Here is a 20,429-nt window from a genome sequence, read left to right on the forward strand (position 1 = left end):
TACCTGAACTGCACCCAGCAGCCTTGGTATACACATGGGTGTAGATGGATGAAGCATGAGATTACTGCTGATACCAAGATGAGATCTAGGAGTACCTGGCATTGAGATGACTGTGTGGTCCAGCCTTGACAAATGGTCTAAATAATACCACCTTATAAGATAGGAAAGTGAGCACGTTTATGGTGTGCATGTGTGACCAATCATGTTGAAAGGGAAGTGAAATCCAACAGTCATCTTGAAGAAAACCATCAGCCACACAGAACAGCTGTTTTCTGCCTGGGGGCAACTGTGGGGGCTGCTACAAGCGGGACCCACAGCTCAGAGGTGCACATGAGCAGGTGTGTACAAGCCCAGAACTGGCACCCTCATACAGGCAGGGAAACTTGCAACACTTGTAAACTTGAGATGGGTTGTGCAGCACAGCTGTGTAGTGTGCTGTGGACCTGAGAGAGAGGGAGATGAGAACTTTGGGGGGATTAGTTACTTGAAGTTGCTTATTCACAGTTGTTTATGAACAGTTCCTAAGTTCTCAGTGTTGTGATTTATCTGTGACATACTCATCCCTGATGTATAGTTCATTGGCTGCTGATTAATTTCATGCCTGTAATAAACAACTTCAATCCTCACTTTGGTTTAAAATATATTAACTGAATAGCATTCCCATGCAGCACACGGCTGCAATTCATCACTCACTGCTATTTGTTCCGGATATATATTATTAAGGATGAGAAATCTGTCCTACAGCTGGTGTTGATGAGAATTTAAAAATAAAGCTAAGGATTAAAGAGTATTGTTTAACCAGCTGCAACAAGCCATAGCTTAAAAAAGGTGTGAATAACTCCATCAAGAACCTTGCTCTCAGCCCAGATTTGTGCAGCACCAGCAGCGTCACACAGTGGGGCAACAGAGAGATCCTGCACATCTGCACCAAGGAACAAGGCTCTGCCTTGGTGAGAACCAAAGCTGCTGCACTGTCTGGCTCTTCAGCAAGAGAATTCAACCTTGGGATAATCCAATTATCTCTCCACATATGTATGCATATTATTTCCATATATAACTATATTTGGCTTTATTTATAGGTAGAATTGCAGATGGCCAGTAATGAAACAGTGGTTCTGAATTTTCTTGCTAAGTATGGAAAGAACTGAAAGCCACAGAAGTGCTATAAATGAACAAAAAGCTTACCTTTCATTGATGAAAGTGTGCACCAGAGGATATCAATATACAACTAAGATGACTACAATGTAAAATTAAAGACAATCAGATATATTATTTCAATTATTTTGCTAGAGAGGGGTGTTGAATTTCTTATGAGGATATTCTTCCCAATCTCTCAATTTCAAAGGAAGGATTTTAAATTATTAGCTTTATCTTTTTCACTTTTTTTTTTTTTTTTTTGGTGTGTGTGTGTGTGTGTGTGTGTCTTAAAATACTTCAAAATTGGTATGTTACAATAGACTAGCCTCTTTGCAGAATTATAAAAAAATTAACCAGAGGCATACTGGAGACTATTTTTAAGCTGATTTAAATTTAGTTTACTATGCTAAAATGAATTAGAACTTAATTAGATAAGCCATGGAATATCTTTTTCTGACAAGTATTTGATATACTTTTACAATAAGGGGGTACATCTGCTATGCATACAACTGAAACACCTTTCCATAGCACTGCTCAAAGAACAGATATTTGCTGTAAAACATTAAGAGATTCCAAATAAATAAATACTGTAACTGTAAATTTGTGCCATGAACAAAATAGCTTCTAGGAAGTACCGTGTGTGGATCCTTGCATCTCAGCCAAGCAACTGACTATGCTACCATCTTTTCCAGGTTACCACCTGTGTTTTATCTGAATTCTGCCGTAGTAAACATCACAATTTTCATCAATACAAGCAGTACAAGCACAGGACCAACATACTCCAGGAATGATCTCAGGTAGTAACTGGTACTTACCCAAGTTGTGGTGCCCCAGCTGGGGATGCACTAACACAGGACCACAGCATCCCATCACAGGAAATGGGGCAGCTGCAGAAAGCTCAGCTGCTGTTGTGGGAAACATGCTGCAGAAATGGGACACGTTCCCACATTATGGAAAGCATAGTGGTTTCTGAGGATAACACACTCAAGAAGCTGGCTTCAGTGCGAGTGTGTAAAAGAGAAGCCATTTCATTCATTTCCCCTTTGTAATCTCTCTGTCCAAACCCATAACTACTGCACAATATGATGTCAAAAACATCATGCAGATAATGACGAGTGGAGCCAGAGGATGAAGCCAGACATTTATTCTTATGTTTCGACTAATATAAACTGGATTAGGAAATCCAGTTTATACTTAATTGTGCATCTTAAAATAAGCTGTTGTAGCTATTACACTAACCTACAAGGAATTCAGATGCTGCTGGCTGTCTCAGCAGCTTTGATGTTAATTCATATTCTGCTTCTTTCAAAAGGCTGCATCCAAAAGAAACACTGCATCAACATTCCACAAATACGTTGTAAAGACTTACTCAGCATGTGCTCTGACAATCAGGCATAATTTTATGAGTCAGAGAGGTTAAGAACTTAAGTAAGAGACCTGATGCTGCTGTATTTGACCATTTCAGCACACTGAGAAAACAAACTGCCTGTCTTCTGCTGATAGATGAACAGGACATCTCAGAAGCTTGGCTTCATGCTCCCCACCAACGAACTCACATCAGCATTCTCCAGCTTCAGCAGCCAGCCAGCAGGGCTGAACAGCCTCTTCAGCAGCTGTCACTTCTGTGTTTTTCTAACCTGTGAGGAACAGAGAAGCTCCACTGCATTTATGCTACATCCTTCATCAGCATGCCCTCTACTCCCCACCCAAGCTTTGGCAGCTTACTGATCACACTGAATAAGTCACCAATGATCAGTTAGCAGCCTGAGGAAGAGATCTCAGATGGCAAGCACAGCCTGGGCTCAGAAGAGGTGTTTATTTGCAGTCGTGCATTCTGGTACCATAATGCTAAGGCAACGGAGGCTCATAGAGATGAAGTAAGATTTCTCACTGAAGTGTCACAGGTTGGCATGACCATCTGGGTCCCACCAACCTGACTAAGTTTTCTCATGTAATACTCTAGAAACCACAGTGAACAATGCGTCTAATAGTTGCGCTCATCCTGCTATGCATCCTCATAATCTTCTCTTTATGAAAACCCTGCTGCTAAATGAAATCAGTTGTTTCCCAACACCAGCTGTAAAACCAGTGCAGTTGGAGATGGATACAACTTGCCTACCATCAGAAGCAGTAGTTGCAGCAGACAAAATCTGAATAACAAAATCTGAATATGCAGAAACAAAATGCTTTTTTTTAAAAAAAAAAAAGTAGACTGTAGATGCTTGTGAAAAAATCTGATGCTTAATACAACAGAACCTCCTGAAAACCCTCAAGTTAGAGATGCTAGCAGAGGAAAACCCTCTGGACACACTACAGTGCCTGTAAAATTATGCACCCTGGAAGTACCCTAAACTTGCAAGCAACTTTAAAATACCTGGGATCCTTAGGTTTCCTGATTTGAAATACAGGAATTTTTCAGCTCCAGCTTTGTTAATTTGCATGGCCAAATATATCCAAGCTCAGACATGCAATAAGGATTCTGCTAGTCATCCCATAATCATAGAATCATGGAATATCCTGAGTTGGAAGGGACTCACAAAGATCATGGAGCCCAACTCCTGGCTCCACAAAGGACCACCCAAAGTCCAAACCCTGTGTGTGAGAGCACTGTTTAAGCTCTCCACAGCACTCAGGGCCGTGCCCACCGCCCTCTGGTGCAGACCCTGTCTCTAACCCCTCCATTGATGCAGCTCCATGCCGTTCCGTCAGCCCTGTCGCTGTCGCACACAGCAGAGCTCAGCGCTGCTCCTGCGCTCCCTGTGAGGAGCTGCAGCCGCCACCAGGCCTCCCCTCAGCTCCTCTGCTCTGCGCTGAGCAAACCAGGGGACCTCAGCTGCTCCTCATTCATCTTCCCCCGCAGACCCTTCACCATGTTCATAGTCCTCCTTTGGACATTCTAATAGTTATATATTCTTTCTATAGTGGTGCACAAATTGCACCCAGTGCAGGAGGTGATGTTTCACAGCACGGAGCAGAACAGGACAATCCCTCTCCATAACTGGCCTGACCACAAAACAGTCCTCACCAGACTTTGTTAACATTGACTTATTATGCCTCTCAAAACTTTATCAAGCAAGAATAAATGCCACTTTAAAAAAGAAAAAAAAAAGAAAAAAGAAATCAAGACAGACATACTGACCAGCCTTTCCTAAACCAGGGAGTTATCTGGTGTCAGGGGTCTGCGGTAGAAGACCAAGTCACAGCTTTTACTACTGCTTTCTACCATCTGGCCAAACATGACACATTTCAGTTTTTTATACACTGTACTATAAACACATACTAAATTTAACTTTTGTATATGAGCCTTACACCTGCAAAATCCAGAGTATCGAGCTGCACATAATAAGAGAGATTTACCATCCATGGGACGGTTTGTTTGTGCCTCTAACTCCTCTCCCGACAACACCACCCATCACCATGGCTCTCTGCAGAGAATCTCCCAGAGCTTGCTGCTATAAACACACACAGCAAAGCGCTGCTAGCAAGTAAACTTGGCGGAGGCCTGCAAAATACACAACTTAACAATCAAGGGCCTTGTTGAGTTGGGCTTTTATTGAATGCAACCATGGCCCTTGTCTCCTCTTTCTGTTTATAAGGCTTACCAAGTATATAAACTATTGCTCTTAAATTATGAGGACCCACATTTATGAGAGCAATTATCCTTTGTTTGTTTAGAAAGGCTATTTGTCTGTCTCCTGCATTTTAAACGCCTCCCTCCCTCCATTGCCTAAAGGGAAGCAAAATGTTTGGATTTTTATTTGAGGGTGGGCTCCATCTGAAGTTCCCCTAATGAGGGGAAATCTCTGCCATAACCTCTGGTTGGGGGAGGAGGAGAGGGGAGAGATAAAGCCCTGCTCCAGTTCAAATGAAAGGGCAAAGGAGCTGTTTGGAGGAACAGATAATGTTCTTGCTTTTATACCTCTATAAAGTTCATTATAAAGTTGGGCTGGTTTTGCTTAAAAATTCATACTGTGAATCCAGGAAGAAGTGCCTTGCTGTCGCTGTGCACTACAGCGGGGTAGGGACCGAACACTTGCTTAACCCATCTTTTGCAGCTGAGATGAAAAGAACTCACTACTGGGGAATTAAAAAAAGCATGCTATCCCTAGAGGATATGTGAAACTACATCTTCCAAAAGAATAAAATATATATTTGTAACACTATTCAGAATTAATACTGCCAACATAAAACACATTTGAGGTCTGCAAGTGAGCATACTTGGCTGACTGACTATGCTTCCCAGCAAGTTGTCAAGTACCTAGCATAGATGGATTTCCTTTAATGGCTTCAGAAAAATGATCCTATGTATCAGCTGTGTCATTCCTATAGCTCCTACAAGCCTTAGACCTGAACAGCCCTGTGGCCTGTAGCCAGCCCAGAGGAACATTGCTCTTCCTTCTTCATCAGAACGTGCATTATGCTCCCTCTGCTACACAGGGCATCACTCAAATGGATCATCTGAAGCCATTTATTTCAAGCTATTTATTGAAAGTTTAGTTGCCTAGCGAACAGCAGCAGAGAAAGGTAACAAACTTTTGTCCACTCCTTTCCTCAGTCACATATCTCACAGGCAGCAAAGATCAAAAGTTTAAATATGAGATTCTCTGTGTAGTGGAAACCCTCCATCACACTTCAAAGAGTGAAACTCAACAGAAGTTGTTCTAGGAGAGGATGCAGGGACAGATCTAGAGGATTGGAGCTGTCACCTTGCAAAACAGGAGTCATTTTAGCACAAGCACTGTAAAACTGAGCCAAGAGAAGGGAGCACGGGGCTGGCGGGTGCAAGGAAAGCTAGTTGGTGGAAGGATACCCTACATACCCACTGCCACTGCAGAAGAGAACAGAAATGAGCATGGAAAAAGAAAAGATCTCAGAGAAAGGTTGCAGTTTTTATCAACAAATCTGATGAAAAGACACTTTGGGAGTGAAATATATTTTCTATGTTAGAGGACTCTTAAATGACGTGGAAAACTCATGCCTTGAGGTACAGTTCAGTGGCAGTTTTGTTCTCTATGTAGCAGCTGCGCATCACCTAGGAGACACATTTCCTGAAATCCTATGCTTTAATGCAGAGAGAGGAAAACACCAGACACTTGCAGGCTGAAAGTGCATTTAGTCCTTTAAAAGCCAGAAGATAGTGGTATTCATTAATATGGTTTGCATGTCCAAATGCAAGATGATTAGCAGAGATCTTGTAATGGGAGTTTGTGGCACTCGTGTCAGACTATAATAAATGAGCGTATGTTTCATGAAGCAGGATAACCCACACTCTCAAACAAGGCACCTCTGAAATAAAATTACAAGTTCCCCTTCTCTCAGAACCTACTTCCAAGGTTAAATGAGTGCCACCATATTTTTAGTAGAAATACGAAATATTCATCCTGAAAAGCATAAAGATGAGATCATACAATAACCAAATGCCATTCTTGCTTTTCCAGAAGCAGTCTTTTTCACTCCCCAGTCCTCAATTTATGTATTTTTTTTTTCAAACAGTCAACAACTGTTTTTATGAAGTAACTTTACGCCATGTCCTAAACATGAATTTTATAGAAAGCTTTAGCTGTAAGAGTTGTCTGGTTTGATTAATAGTCATCTTGAACAGGAAATACTTGAATAATGCGAATACATCTTGGACACAGATCTGGCTCACAGTAGGTCTTTTGTGCTGCAGAGATTAACCTGGAACAGTTCCCACTGATACTGCTTTAAAAAACTCTGTTGGACTGCAATACGCAAGAGACCAGAAACTCATTCTGCAAGCTTGAGAATCCAGCTTGAGAGGGGAATTTACACAGGTTCCGCCAACGATGGACAAAGAATAGGAACTGCTCCATTACTGAGCTGTACAAACTGGTGTTTTGGTCAGAGCATGTCAACTCAACAGAGTTAGAGTCAGCGCTGCCATTAAAGGAGAGACACAGACTGCTCAACATGCTCATTGGTAATCTAGAAAATGCAATTAATGGGAAAATAATGAATATGATTGTAACCTATTCAAAGAAGTGAAGATAAGGACTTACCCTGAGGGACTGCAGAAAATCCTTAACCACAATCTGTTCTTGGACACAACATTAACAAGTAATTCAGTGGCTAGATGTGAATGAAATTCATTTGGGACAAACCTACAGGCATGCACAGGGAAACATAGGATTCTGCCTATCAAGTGACAGAGCTGACAGTCGCAACTCAGGAGGAAGATCTTGGGATTATAATGGGCAGTTAGTTACATGAAATAGTTCCAAATAAACATTATCTCAACAGAGAAAAAAAAAAAAAGAATACGAAAAAAAAAATCAATCATAGTCACAGAGCAAGAGTACAGTTTGGTACTGCATGCAGTTCTGGCCTTCTCCTCATAACAACTCAGTATAGGCAGAGATGGCACAGAGAAGGACATTGATGACAATCAAAGGCAAGGAACAGTTCCTGCATAAAAAAAATTATTAAATGCTCTTCAATAAGAAAAAGGGATGATTGAAAAACAGTATTCTGAAGTTTCGTGCTGTCACAAGTGGCATTGAAGAGCTGTACAGCGTTTGTTTACTTTTGCAGTAGAGAACAGAAGAGTCAAACCAGCCACTGACAGGCTCAGAATAAGATGGCAGTGAGGTGGGACTTCACACAAGCTGTAGTTGGATGATGGCAACATTTGCAGAACAAGACTCATCACCTCTCCTTCTGTCCTATGCATAATGCTTATCGTTCTTGTTGAGTTCCATCACTGTTCTACATCTCACTCCTTCCTCCACTCACATGGATTTTAAATCATGCAAGAATGCCATATAAACTCTTCCAATAACTAGATGACTGAAAACACATTATGCTGCAAGTGTGAAGAGTTGCTGTCTATTCTACGGAGTATTGCAAGCATGATTAAAACTGATGAATGCTTTCAAGCCCTTAGGCTGACTGGAAGGTGCAATTAAATGTTCCTTTTTGTAAGAACAGCTGGAGCCAAATGGTAGTGAAAAACTGGTAAGGGTCAAAAGTCAAGAAAGTAAGCTGTGAACCAGGTCAAGGAAAGGTCAAGTTGTAAACAGACAATCTGGCATTTAGAACTTAAAAAAATAATAATATGCAGTCAACGGCTTAAGCTGGTAAATATGCTTCCTAATAAGTGTCTGAAAAATAGAGAAAAAAAGCACAGCAGGAGATAGGCATTTTCTGACACCAGCACAAAAGGGAGGCAGACCAGGTAACACAGATGCCAGCACTGTAACACAGAATAATGTACCTATGGACAAGTTGTGCATGGATGAGCCTTCAGCTTTCTAGCACTACTTAGGGGCTTCCTGAACTTAGGAGAAATGGAAAAATAATTCTCAGACCAATCCTTGGAAACAGCCTTCCCACTCCCTATGTAACAGCCAATGGGTCTAGCTAGTATTACTTCTAATGAATATAAAGTTCTTCAAAGTTGACCAAGCTTTCTGGTTAAAGTTTTAAAGCTTCTGACAAAGACCATCTGCAAAAATCATACAGGAGAGTTGTCATCTATTCCTGACCACCTGCCGTGCTATACCACAACTGTGGTGGAAACAAGGGAAATTTTATTTCCCCACAAGGCTCTGCAAGACAAAAGCATCCAATGGCTGGTGTTAGACACGGCTTTCATTAAAACCTACTCAAAGAGGAAAGGAGAGCATTTTTCCAGCTATCCAGATCTCAGGATGAGTACACAGAACTGTAGTGGGTACGTGGCAAGAAAAGACAAGGTTTGAGACTAACATGATCTGCACATTTATGCTTATTAATTTCAGAGAAAAAAAATGCAATTCACAAGAAAGATGAGTCATCTCTTCAGCGTATGAGAGACAGCAGAAACTCAGGGACAGGCTTACAGAAGCAGCTCACCTACAGAAGCCCCCACTTGGGAAAGCCTGGCATGAAAAAAGCAATTCATTTCCAGAGAACAAAGCGGCAAAAGCTGCTGATGTAATCTGAGGAAAGGAGAAGGGCACTGGTGTGGGAAGGAAGCACAAGCCCAAGTTACTGCATCTGCTCCAAGACCACAGACAGCTGTCAAGGGCTGCCTTGCCACGCTGGTGCCATTTGTGTACAGTCAGTTCAGAGTAAGCGCACGGTGACATTTCCCCAGAATGCGTTTTCCCCCTTTGGTATTTCTCCGCTCAGGCTCACGCCTGAGATCCTTCAGAAATCAGAGACACCCCAGGACTCCAGATGGGCTCCCGGGGAATGCGAGCCCTGCGGCTAGCAGCACTGCACACATTAAGCACTGCCCAGCCAAAACATGACTCATCTTCCTCAAGTGTGCTGATGTTGTGGTGCCCGCTGAGCCCCACGCAGCTACACCCAGCGGCCCTAAGCAGTGCCCACATGCAAAGAAAGCAGCTTTTGCTGTCCTGCAGCTGCAAGGACAAGCACTGCTCTCAAGTGGAGCTGGATGACTTCTAAAGCTGCGTAAGAGGCCAAGGGTGGGCTGAGAGGGCAGGGAACGTACGCCCATTGAATGCTTTAATGCCAGGAAGGGAGCAGTCAGTTTTAAGTGAAGCTCATTCAGTGAATTGTTCACACTGACCTTCAGCACTGCCACGATTTTCGCAGGGCAGAAAGGTCACTTCTGCAATTACGAGCAAGTCTATCAAAAACATTATTTTAACAGCAGTGCTGAGAACACAGCAGCTCTGCGACTGATAAAACAAGGAAACTCCACCAAGGTGTTTTCAAAAGCTTTAGTAAGGGGAAGAAAGCAGGGAGAGCCACTTAGTGAAAAAGCAGCAAAACAAAACACATATTGCACAGAGTCCACAGGACTTCAGTCTCCATGTTTTAAAACATTCTTTTCAGTATCGTTGATGTTTCTGAAACAGTCTGCAGTATGCAAAGAAAGATGAAGAGTCCCATAATTAAATTAGGTCAGAACCAAGATCCCCTTAGGCTATTTGTAAAGGAAAAGGTATCACCTAACAATTTTATTACATTGCTTGTTTGCTTGCCTAAATATTCTGAACACCTGCAGGGAACAGATACATAAACCAGGTGGTTTATGAATAGGTGGCTTGCACAGTGGCAGCAACAAAACATTGATGAGTAGGACTTAATCAAGGCCCCAAGAGCCTTCAGAGGCACGTGGACAACCTTGCTGTCTGCATCCTCCTGTGCGTTGTGTATGGGCAGGTTCAGCAGCAGAGCCCACAAGGGTCTCCTCCCATGGGAGTGCTGCTATCTCAATCTCACAAGTCAGAGCTTTCTGTGGGAATCAAGACATTCATCAGAAAAGCAATTACAAATATATTTTGATGCTCAGTCTGAATCTTTAGGAGTACGGTTTCTGTAGTAAGGAGGAACACTGCTGTAAGAAAAAACTATTTCCTTCATTAGTTTATACAATTAATTATCAGTGAGGCAAATCACAATCACCAAGATAGACAGCTGCAGTACTACTAACACACAGCCAAAAAATTGGGAGAAGTCCTATCCTGCTGTCATGACAAGTATACAGAGCATCACAATATTTTTTGATGACTTTCCTGCATAAAAATGAGGAACTGATGCATTCATCTCAGCCTGCTTCTCTTAACTGGTTTCACCTGAGCTTTTGCAACTTCTCCTGTTACGTCTTCCTGAAAGACTGCTGTCGTACTGCTCCATGTCTGCCTGACAGTTCAGTTTAAATGTTTATGCAGGAGACATCTCTACCTGTTTGCTTACCAAGAGAACTCTGCTTAGCCTTACCTTTCTATTTCTTTCTCTTCTTGGCATGAGCAGCACACAATTTGAAAAATCTCACCTTAAACAATTGCTGCCCATTGCCCTAATCTCATGTAGTGTTTTTCACAGCGCTCACTGTTTTTCATAGCACTACCAACTGTAAAACCCCTACTTCACAATACAGGCAAGCATGTTCTCATCATAGCTTTTATCTCCTAGTGTGAATGGATTGTGCAATAGAGCACAGCACTGCCTAATCTCTGAAGTTATGAAACAGAACAAATAGTAATTTCTTCAGCAGGCATCACCCCTAAGAACAAAAGATGAAGAGCCACGTGTGCATTACCTATTGCTCCCTGCTCCCTAGAGCCCGCTGGCCCTTTTGCAGTTGTCCTCTTCCTGGCTGCCTGCTGCTCTCCTGATAAAGTGGCCCTATTTCATTCTTCCAGGTCCGGTCTGTAGAGACCAAGAGGCTCCCAGCTGGGAGGAAACTCGATGCTCCTCACCTTCAAACCAATCAGATGCAAAGCTCAAAAGCAGACCTGTATTGCTGTTTTATATTCCTAGCTCTTCACATTCTAATTTGCTTTTTGTAGCTTCTGTCACCTTTGCACTGCTAGGAAGGAAATGGTACAAAGCTAACTGGAGAAACAAAATTGCTAAAGAAAAAAAGCAGCCAATTGCCTGGTTCATGAGGTACAATCCTGTTAACAGTTTCACGAACCTTGTAATTCAGCCAAATTATGAGGCAATTAGGAGGGGGTGGGGAAAGTGCAATTACATCCTCCTCCTGCACACCCAACAGTCCTTCACCGTGGAAAACCCTTTCCTTGTCAGAAGCAAAAGGAAAACAAAAGCAGAAAGTGCATGGTCTAAAATACTGGATTCCAAGTTAAACAGCTGTGCCTAACCAAAGCACTCCTGCATGCAGTATCAAGTTTGACTCTCCCTGTGTGCTTCTTTGCAGGAGGAGACACTGTTGTGCAACAGTTTCATTAACTACAGATTTTCTGAAATATCTTTAAAGAGACACACTTTAAATTTTAGCTTTTACCATCAGAAGGTTTATTTTGTCTACTGAAGTTGTCTGCTCATCGCATGCAAGCCCTTTTATGTAGCTGGAGGAAAGCTCAACAGTGTCAAACAGTGTGCATTTCTTGCTGTATCCTGGACAAAAATAGATGCTTCACTAACCGAGTCTTTATTGGCACATGAAAAAGTGCCAATAAATGATTCAAGAGCTTAAGCTTAAGGAGAGCAAACAATTTAACACTGAGTTTCCTTTTTTTCTTAAATAGAAAAATCAGGGACTTAGAGAGAGAAACTTACAAACTTATGAACAGCTCAGAATTTAGACATTGTGTTTGTTCACTTGACTTGTTTTCAAAGAATTCAGAAAATCTTTATGTTGTAGGCTAGAGTAACTTAGAAATGCTTGATATGTTTGCTATTTTTATACTTGCACAGGACCTACTTGATGCCAACATAAAGAATTATTTAATCTGGAATTCAGCATGCATACTTACAACTTCTTCCATAATTACTCAACTTTACATTCATACTGCATAATGTTATGAAGCACTGCTGGTATTAAAAGAGTGGCAAAACTCTTCCACTTTCACTCTGATTCAATGTGACCAGAAAGTTTCCTTAAACACAGGTATTCGCTCCAAAGCAGAAACTTTTGATCTTCATAAAAAAGTTATGATGACAGGAAAGGACCCTAACATACAACTGGCTTAACCCAGCCAGACCAGTATTTAACTTTTTATGTATTTTACTTAAACAAAATGTATGTGACCCTAGGGAAAGCAATGTTAATAAACATGATCATATAAACTTTACAGAGAAAATTCAATTTTACCTTTAATAGTGTCTGTCAAATAGTAAACTTTATTATAAGACCAATAATTCTTAATCAGATTCTACTACCAAAATCAGGTGTTTCATTTTCAATTTTTAGCCAGTTTGTCCAATTGCTTCTTGGAATATGTCATGCCGAAAGTAAGATAAAAAGTACCAATGAAAGGGCAATTCTGATGGAAACTGGACCGATGCCTTCACTCTTCTCTGTCCAGGAAAACTTTCCTTGACCAAGAAAAGCATTCCTCTCTGCTTACTCTGAGATTCCATATCTGAGAAGCAGAGATGCTAATCTAAGAGCAGAAGGACTAGAATTTGTCCAGAAAGCCATTCTCAAACTTGATTTAATTGTAATTTCAGATTCACACTACACTGCTCTGAGAATGTGGCCCAAATTCTGTCCCATAACAGCAAGAAAATAATTATGATAGAAATTGATCGCAGCTCTCTCTGTTTGCTTATTCTGAGTCTCAAGAATTCTTTATACTGTACTGCTATCCTCCTCTGTGCTTACTCCTCATCTTTTCATTTGACATTTCCAGAAATGCTCCTGGGTCATTTCACGCTGCCCTCATTGCAGCATTTGCAGTGTACAAATGTGCACAGCTTGGATTTTCCCATAAATCTACTTTATGCATAAGACACCATTGTTCTTTACATGCAAACCTGTAATTTGCCAGACACTAATTTCTTTCTCAATCCATAATGTCTTCAGCATATTTAAAGGCAACTGCAAACTTTGTATGTTAGGTTAGCGCATCGTTAACTTTCTCAGGGATGCTATTTACATCTCTTTCCAAAGAACACATGGAAGAGCTCTTGCCCATTTGGAAATTCTACATGGAGCCAAGCTTTCCATACAAAATGCAAGCACTCAGATTTCCGGGAGCCATCAGTTCTGAACGCTCTGTTCAAGACACTGCACCCAGACTTGCCATAAACAATTGCTTGAGTTTCTGCAATGTGGCATAAGAAAGACAGTGATGATGCAAACACAATCTTCTGGACAATTGTTGCATTTCATCCACACCATGGAAATAAATCTGCATGATTTCACACAGCTGAAGTGTCTCAAGAAAAACAGCAGTTTGTGATCCACTCTTGCAATTTCAACTGTCTTGTATTGCTGTAGAAACAAAAAAAACCCTCGTCCTTGCAGAGTCCATTCTGAGCATAAGCAATGTATTTACAGCTTAGAAAAGAGAAACTTGGATTTTGCTCAAGATTTTCTCAAAACATAAAAACACTACATGGGAAAAAAAAGCTGTCTTATACAATATAGAGCTTACAGGTAAATGTTGCAGTCTTGTGGACTGTCACAGAATCGCAGAATCACAGAATGGCCCGGGTTGGAAGGGACCTAAAGAATCATGAAGCTCCAACCCTCCCATCACAGGCAGGGCCAACAATCTTCCCATTTAATACTTGACTGGGCTGCCCTGGGCCCCATCCAACCTGGCCTTGAACACCTCCAGGGATGGGGCATCAGGACAAAATGACAGGGACTGACATGAAATAACTAAGAAGGAGAAACTTCGTAGAAATGTAATTTTGTTATTACCTGAATCTTCTACTCTCTTTTCTAATAATGTTGAAAAACTGCTATGCTGACTTAGTCATAGGTACACCCAAGAACCTGCCATAAATTCAGTACTTATCCTATGGAAATGGAATAATGTATGACACCTACAAAATATGTGCATATTGATAATGTCATAAAAACACTATTTTATGCATATTTCAGTCTGTTATAGCAACTATTTAAAAATTTCTTATGACTTTTAATGAAAATTGTAGTTCTAAAGGTGGAAAAAATGCAAATCAATTGCATCCTTCTCCTCTAAGTGCCATTGCAGTTCCAAAGCAGACAAAACTTGCGTATGCAGTACCGTGTGGATGAGCACAAAGCACATCTTCTATGCTCTCTGGAAATAAAAACATGACCAGTTCTTGAGAAATTCCTCCACTCCATTACCTGAGATGCTGGACAGCTTGGATGTATATTTCCAGGGCTTACTCCTCTTCCAGTAATTTAAGAAGATCACAGGTTTCCACATACTCTTAAGATTACTCTAACTTGAGAACAGCACTACTTGAGCACACATGTGGACAGAAGGGCTCTCCAAAGTCAGAAGCATTAACAAACATAACAACAAAACAGACCACAGCTCTGCAGAACATAACACAAACTGTGAGGAACAGATATTTCAAATAAGGCGAAATGTTCCAGCGTGTTTCTGCTTGCAGAAAGCTTTCTGAGTTCAAGCACCAAAATAGCAGCTGCCCTTGATTAACAGCTTTCTTCTGCTGTTCTGGATACTACAAACCTGTCACGCCAGAGGACAGAGTTAGAAGATATATTTCTTCAATGCCGAGCCAGACACAGGAGGTTCCGTACCATCACCTGGGTTGATACAACTCCAAGTGGAGCTGCATCATTCACCAGGTTGCTGAAATGCTCCAGCTGTAATAGCTTCTTATTGTGTCACAGCACTGCATGACTCTCGTACTGAGAAGTTTGGCTCTAGCTCAAGTTTTAGCTAAGCAGCACCAGTCTTTTCTCTCACATTCCAGTGGGAATGGATAACTGAGCCTTAGGTGGCATGTGTTGTGCTGCAGCCAGAACAAGGACAGAGTCAAGAGGCCAAATGTAGCCCTCAGAGATGCCAATAGGTGTCATGCTTCCCATCACCTCATGACCAGGGGTGCTAGAAGAATAAGTTAACCCATAGTTTGCTATAGGAAGACCTGATGCACAACTTTGCAGTCATGAACTCGAGCAATGCGTGACAGTTGCTGCACCTTCAATACCAGTGACTCATGCTGCAATTGGGAGATATGCAACAAGAATGAAAGAGAATACAAGACCAGACCCACAAATCAAGAATAGAGACCTGTGGGCAGTTAGCATCAGGACAATGAAATCGAAATGTGAAGCTACTTAGAATAAGTCTGGCACAGGATTTCCAGCGCTTAACCTTTGCTTTCGAAAACAGAATATCCAGACATTGGAAATGAGATGAATGAGATGAAGGTATAGGTTCACTCAGCCTCTGCAGACTTGTAAGATACATGAAATAATACACTTCTGTTCCCAAACAAATGTCTTTTAAATGAACAGTATGGAACCACTGCAAAGTCTCCGTGGGGAGAAATGTTTTAAGTACTCATTGCTATTGCCATATAACTACCCCAGACACTATTCTTGCTGCTTGCAGATGAATTCAACTGTTTAGTGACTTTAAATGACTGTTAGAAGCAATCATCTCTGCTGCCTTTATTTTTCAATCTTTATAAACTTTTCTCCCCACATGTCTCCTCCTCATTTTAGTACAAAATGTGCTCCCAGGGTGAATGCAACTGTCAAGAAAATGACATTGTTTATAACAAGATTGATTCAAACTATATTTATAAATTCTCTTTCTTGAATATTGGTTTATAAAATCCCAATTGTTTCGGTGGAATTAAAAGAGAACAGGGAAAACGTCCACAAAAAAAATAAGCACATGATTAAATCCAATCTTTCTTTGTAAGCACACGTTCCACACTGCTGGATGAAGCTCCACATTATTTCCAAATAATCTTTACTGCCATACAAATGGGTCCATTGTATGAACATTTTGGATTGGACATACAAGCAGATAACACAGTCGTGTTCACTTAATACTATAACTAAACCCAGGCACATAAGTCAGTACACAACTTATCCCAAGGTCAACCATTGCCAAAATGGTTTGGTCAATCTAATGAGAAACTAAGGGAAAGAATCCTGAGAACTACATCTGAAGGCCCATAGCATCTTTGCCAAGGCACACAGTGTTCCAAACTATCTCTCACTGCATTTGAAGCATCAAACTACCCCTCTCAGGGAGGCCTTAAGTCATATTTCATCCTGCTACTGACTGATGGGGTATCTCACCAGCCTTTCTTATAAATGCAACAGAATAAAGCAGCACGTAGAATTGCTGCAGGATAAATCAATTCTCCTTCCTGTATGATGCTGTGAAGAGGGCTACATTGCACCCATTCTTCTAGAAAAATTTCTACGTAGGTATTCATAGTACGAAGACTTAACAAACACAAAGTGCTGGAAGTCTGTGCTCACAAGACAAAAGCTTGGAGCTCATTTTATATAAAAGTGCAATACAGGGACACAGCTCTGGTCTTATTTACAAGAGCATAACATGAGAGAATGAGGATAGAGTTTAAACATTTTGCTCGTATCTGTCCATGCCAAAGTACAGGTATGGTCCCTGCACGGTCTGCTAGACAAGTCAAAGAAAGTGATGGCAGACAAAAACCAGATTGAACGTTTCACCAAAGTGGTGATGTGCAGCCAGATCACCTCGGCTAGGTTGAACGGCAACCACAACCCATACTGGCCTCAAAGAAAACTTTCTCTAGAAACCTCCACCCATCTCTAATTACACTTTTAAATAAAAATTCAACTTGCTAAATTCATATAATATCAGAAATTCATTGATGCTTTTAAATTATATGAGCCAAAAGGAACTAAACCATGCTTGGACTAACGCATTTTTCCAACACATTTCCAGAGTTGTGGTGGTATATCCCCTTCGCAGTAAAATCAGCTACACAACAGAAGCCAAGTCTTGTGCATCCCAGAAAGCAGTACATGTCATCTGGAGGATGAAGCATTTTAAGGGAAGCTCTGTGGGTAAGAAACAGCAGCCAGTAGATGCCCGAATGAATTCATAGTTGATAAAAGGCAGAAATATCCAATTACCAGAGAGGAAAAAAAAAACCCACAGACCCCATACACGTTCACTCAGTCTGGACCCTTTAAAGAAAAGTATAAAATCCTTGCAGAAGAGAATCTGGAAAGTAAAATTCATATACGTTCTACTGGATTTCAAAACACAAAATAAACAAACACATGGATTCTATAGCAATATTGGTCTTAGTGTATTCACGGGTACCCTCCTTCCTTCCAGGTAGCCTCTCCACAGTTCACAGGCAATTCAGGTCATGACCTTTTCCAAAACAGCATAGCGCTTGTCTACTTTGCCTCTTGCTTTACAATCGCCAATTGCTTCTGTGTTGGGTGCCTGGACCAAGGCAGCCCATCTACTCCAAACAACTGTTAAACAGTTAACGAGCTGTGAAGATTCCTGCAGCTATTTTGGATCTGAAGAAGGATTGTATGTCCAAAAGCTTATCTTCCACCCAGCCGTTATATGGTGCTATCTGGTCCAAAAAATAAATGACCTCTCTCCGCAAGTCTTGCCTCTGAAACTTGAAGCACACTGCCCACTGCAAAGTGGGGTGCCTGCCAAAGTTGCATCAGGCAGCAGATCAGTGCTGCCCTCCAAGTCAGCAGCATCCTTCCCTTTATCTGCAAGCAGTGATTTTTAATTGTTTCCCATTCCCAAATTGAAGTACTTAAACTTGCCAGGCAAGCACTCCTCAACTTTCTGTGATATACTTAAGCAATACTAATGATTCATTCTGAACAAGGTCTTTAAGGAATGTGGATTATTTTCTAGGCTTGTATACACACTAGGAACTTCCCAGTAGTTTATATTTCCTTTTGCAGCCTCTGAACTCCTTATTAGGCATCAAATATCAGTGATGTCCTCCAGGCTGGTAATGCTCTTGGCCAATCATGCTGATCAGAACAAGGACAAAGTGTGACAGAATTGTCAAGTAAAGTCTGTGGTAAGAAAGATTTTAACTCACTAAGACGGACATAATTTATCCCAAATATGCCATAAATATGAATATATATATATTTATATATATAAATATATATACACACTGCATGATTGTGTGGTTTCCTTCAACTTCTTAAAAAATAACTTGGTGGCTTAGAGGAAAAAACCAGAAAGAGATGTTCTTCCAATTATTTCTCCCCTATTCATCTCCTTCCTTGCTCTACTGCGCTCCAAGTATCTGTTTCACTTGTTAGCTATTAAGCTTTAGATTTCCTAGATGTTAACATTCCTAGATGTTAAACCTATGCATTGAAGTAGCATCCAAGGTCTACAGAAGACAGTGGATTGTAGTGCAACAGCAAGAGAGTCTGTTCCTACTTGACAAAGCTAATATAATGTATGTCTCAGGTGCTGCAGGTCCAAGGCAAGATATTGCGAAGGTGCTGGCACTGATACAGCTCAGGCACCTCTGCCTTCATTCTGGAGTCCCTGCAGCACAGATTCAAGTGTGTGCTGAGATGCTATTTCAGTTAATCAAAATCAACAACATTTCTACAAGGCATAACAGAAATGAAGTGCTGACTGCAGCAGATCAGATGGGAAATGGAAACATCACACTTACCAGTATAATCTCTGACAGGCAAGATGGGATAGAATCAGGTTTTGTTTGTCGGTTTAATGCTCTACATCCTCCCCAGCTCTGCAGAGAGCCTCACAGCTCATCTTGGAGCTTGCCTCTTCAGCACAGGAAAAACAGTGATTTTAGTTCTGGAAGTTCCTAGTTCCTGTGATCAGCCAAGTTGGCAGCTGGTACACGTGATCCTCATCAGGATTCTATCTGCACTGCCTCGTATATCCTGTCATTCTTCTTGTGACTCCCATGGAATACAAGCCAGTAAGGATGCACTACAAATATCACTCTTATATGACACAAACAAGAAAAGCATCTGTTACAGACTGTAGTTCAGGGTTCCTCTGCTCAACCAGAAGGTTATTTTATCTCTCAATTTCACAGAAAAAGTACATAATCCAATATTACCTTCTTCCATGAGTCACCACAACGGAATTGTGGTTTGGTACGTGGATAAGGAAATGCCAAGCAGAGAGAGAATACTGCCTCTATTTGGCAGTAAGGCAACTTTTGCTAGCATATCACACTGTTCTGCTATCCGTAACACAAATACTACGGAAGAAATGAAGAGAGATCAGAAAAAAATCAATCAATCAGATACAGCCACATCAAACTAGGAAATTTAAGCAGCTCAAGCTATTTATCTTACAGAGGAGGTTCAGGGTAATTGTTTCTAAATGCCAGTAGGAAAAGACAGACATGATAGAGGCCCACTCAGCTTTGGATATAAAACATATGATTAAATGTAACATTTGGACAAGGAGCAATGGCCTAAAACTTGAACATAGGAAGCTCTGTATAAGTGGCAGAACTTCTTTACAGTAAGGCTAATGGAGCACTGAAACAGGTTGCCCAGAGGGGTTGTAAAGTTTCTTCCTATGGAAACATTCAAAACCCATCTGGACACCTACGTGTGTGGCCCATTGAAGGGTACTTGCTTTAGCAGGGAGACTGGACTTGATGAGCTGTTGAGGTCCCTTCTAAACCTGCCATTCCATGATTCTGTGATTTGGAAACGGTAGAAGCCATTCTTATTAGAAATAAAATTGTTTGATTTTTTTTGAAATACTAAGCCCTAAAACAACTTGTCAAATGTTGAGATGGATTCCCTTCATTATTCTTTTTAGCTGATATGCAGCGTTCTAAAAAAAGATCTGCACACATATACGGAATAAATGTTCTGTGGCTCCCGACTGTGCAGGAGAGAAAATGTGCTCATGACAGTCTTTTCTGTTGCAAGAAATGCCTAACTTCACAGAAACTCAAAAGATATTTTGCAATGTTTTTGAAGAGATTAGTATTCTTTTGGATTCATCACCAGCAAGGTCTGGAAATAATTACTGTTATGGATAAATTCGGTTTCAACTTTTCAAGAAAAATTATCCTGCCACCATCTTTGCAGCCATTTAAGCAATATCCCTGGATAACTACAAAGAATAAAAGAGGAACAC

General features: G+C 41.0%; 1 protein-coding gene across 9 annotated transcripts in view; it reads right to left on the reverse strand.

Moving 5' to 3' along the window:
- FBXL7 (F-box and leucine rich repeat protein 7) overlaps positions 1–20,429 on the reverse strand; it is a 310,991-nt gene that overhangs the window by 21,902 nt on the left and 268,660 nt on the right. Inside the window, exon 1 of one of the 9 annotated variants that reach the window (XM_052704051.1) lies at positions 2,694–2,776. The exons of the other annotated variants lie outside the window; for them this stretch is intronic. The gene's annotated coding sequence lies outside the window, so the exon portion shown is untranslated. Of the gene's footprint in view, positions 1–2,693; positions 2,777–20,429 lie in introns of those variants that run through there. 9 annotated transcript variants of the gene reach the window in all.

This window comes from Tympanuchus pallidicinctus, unplaced genomic scaffold (assembly GCF_026119805.1).
Source record: "Tympanuchus pallidicinctus isolate F22 unplaced genomic scaffold, pur_lepc_1.0 scaffold5, whole genome shotgun sequence".
In the NCBI taxonomy this organism is placed as follows: Eukaryota; Metazoa; Chordata; class Aves; order Galliformes; family Phasianidae; genus Tympanuchus; species Tympanuchus pallidicinctus.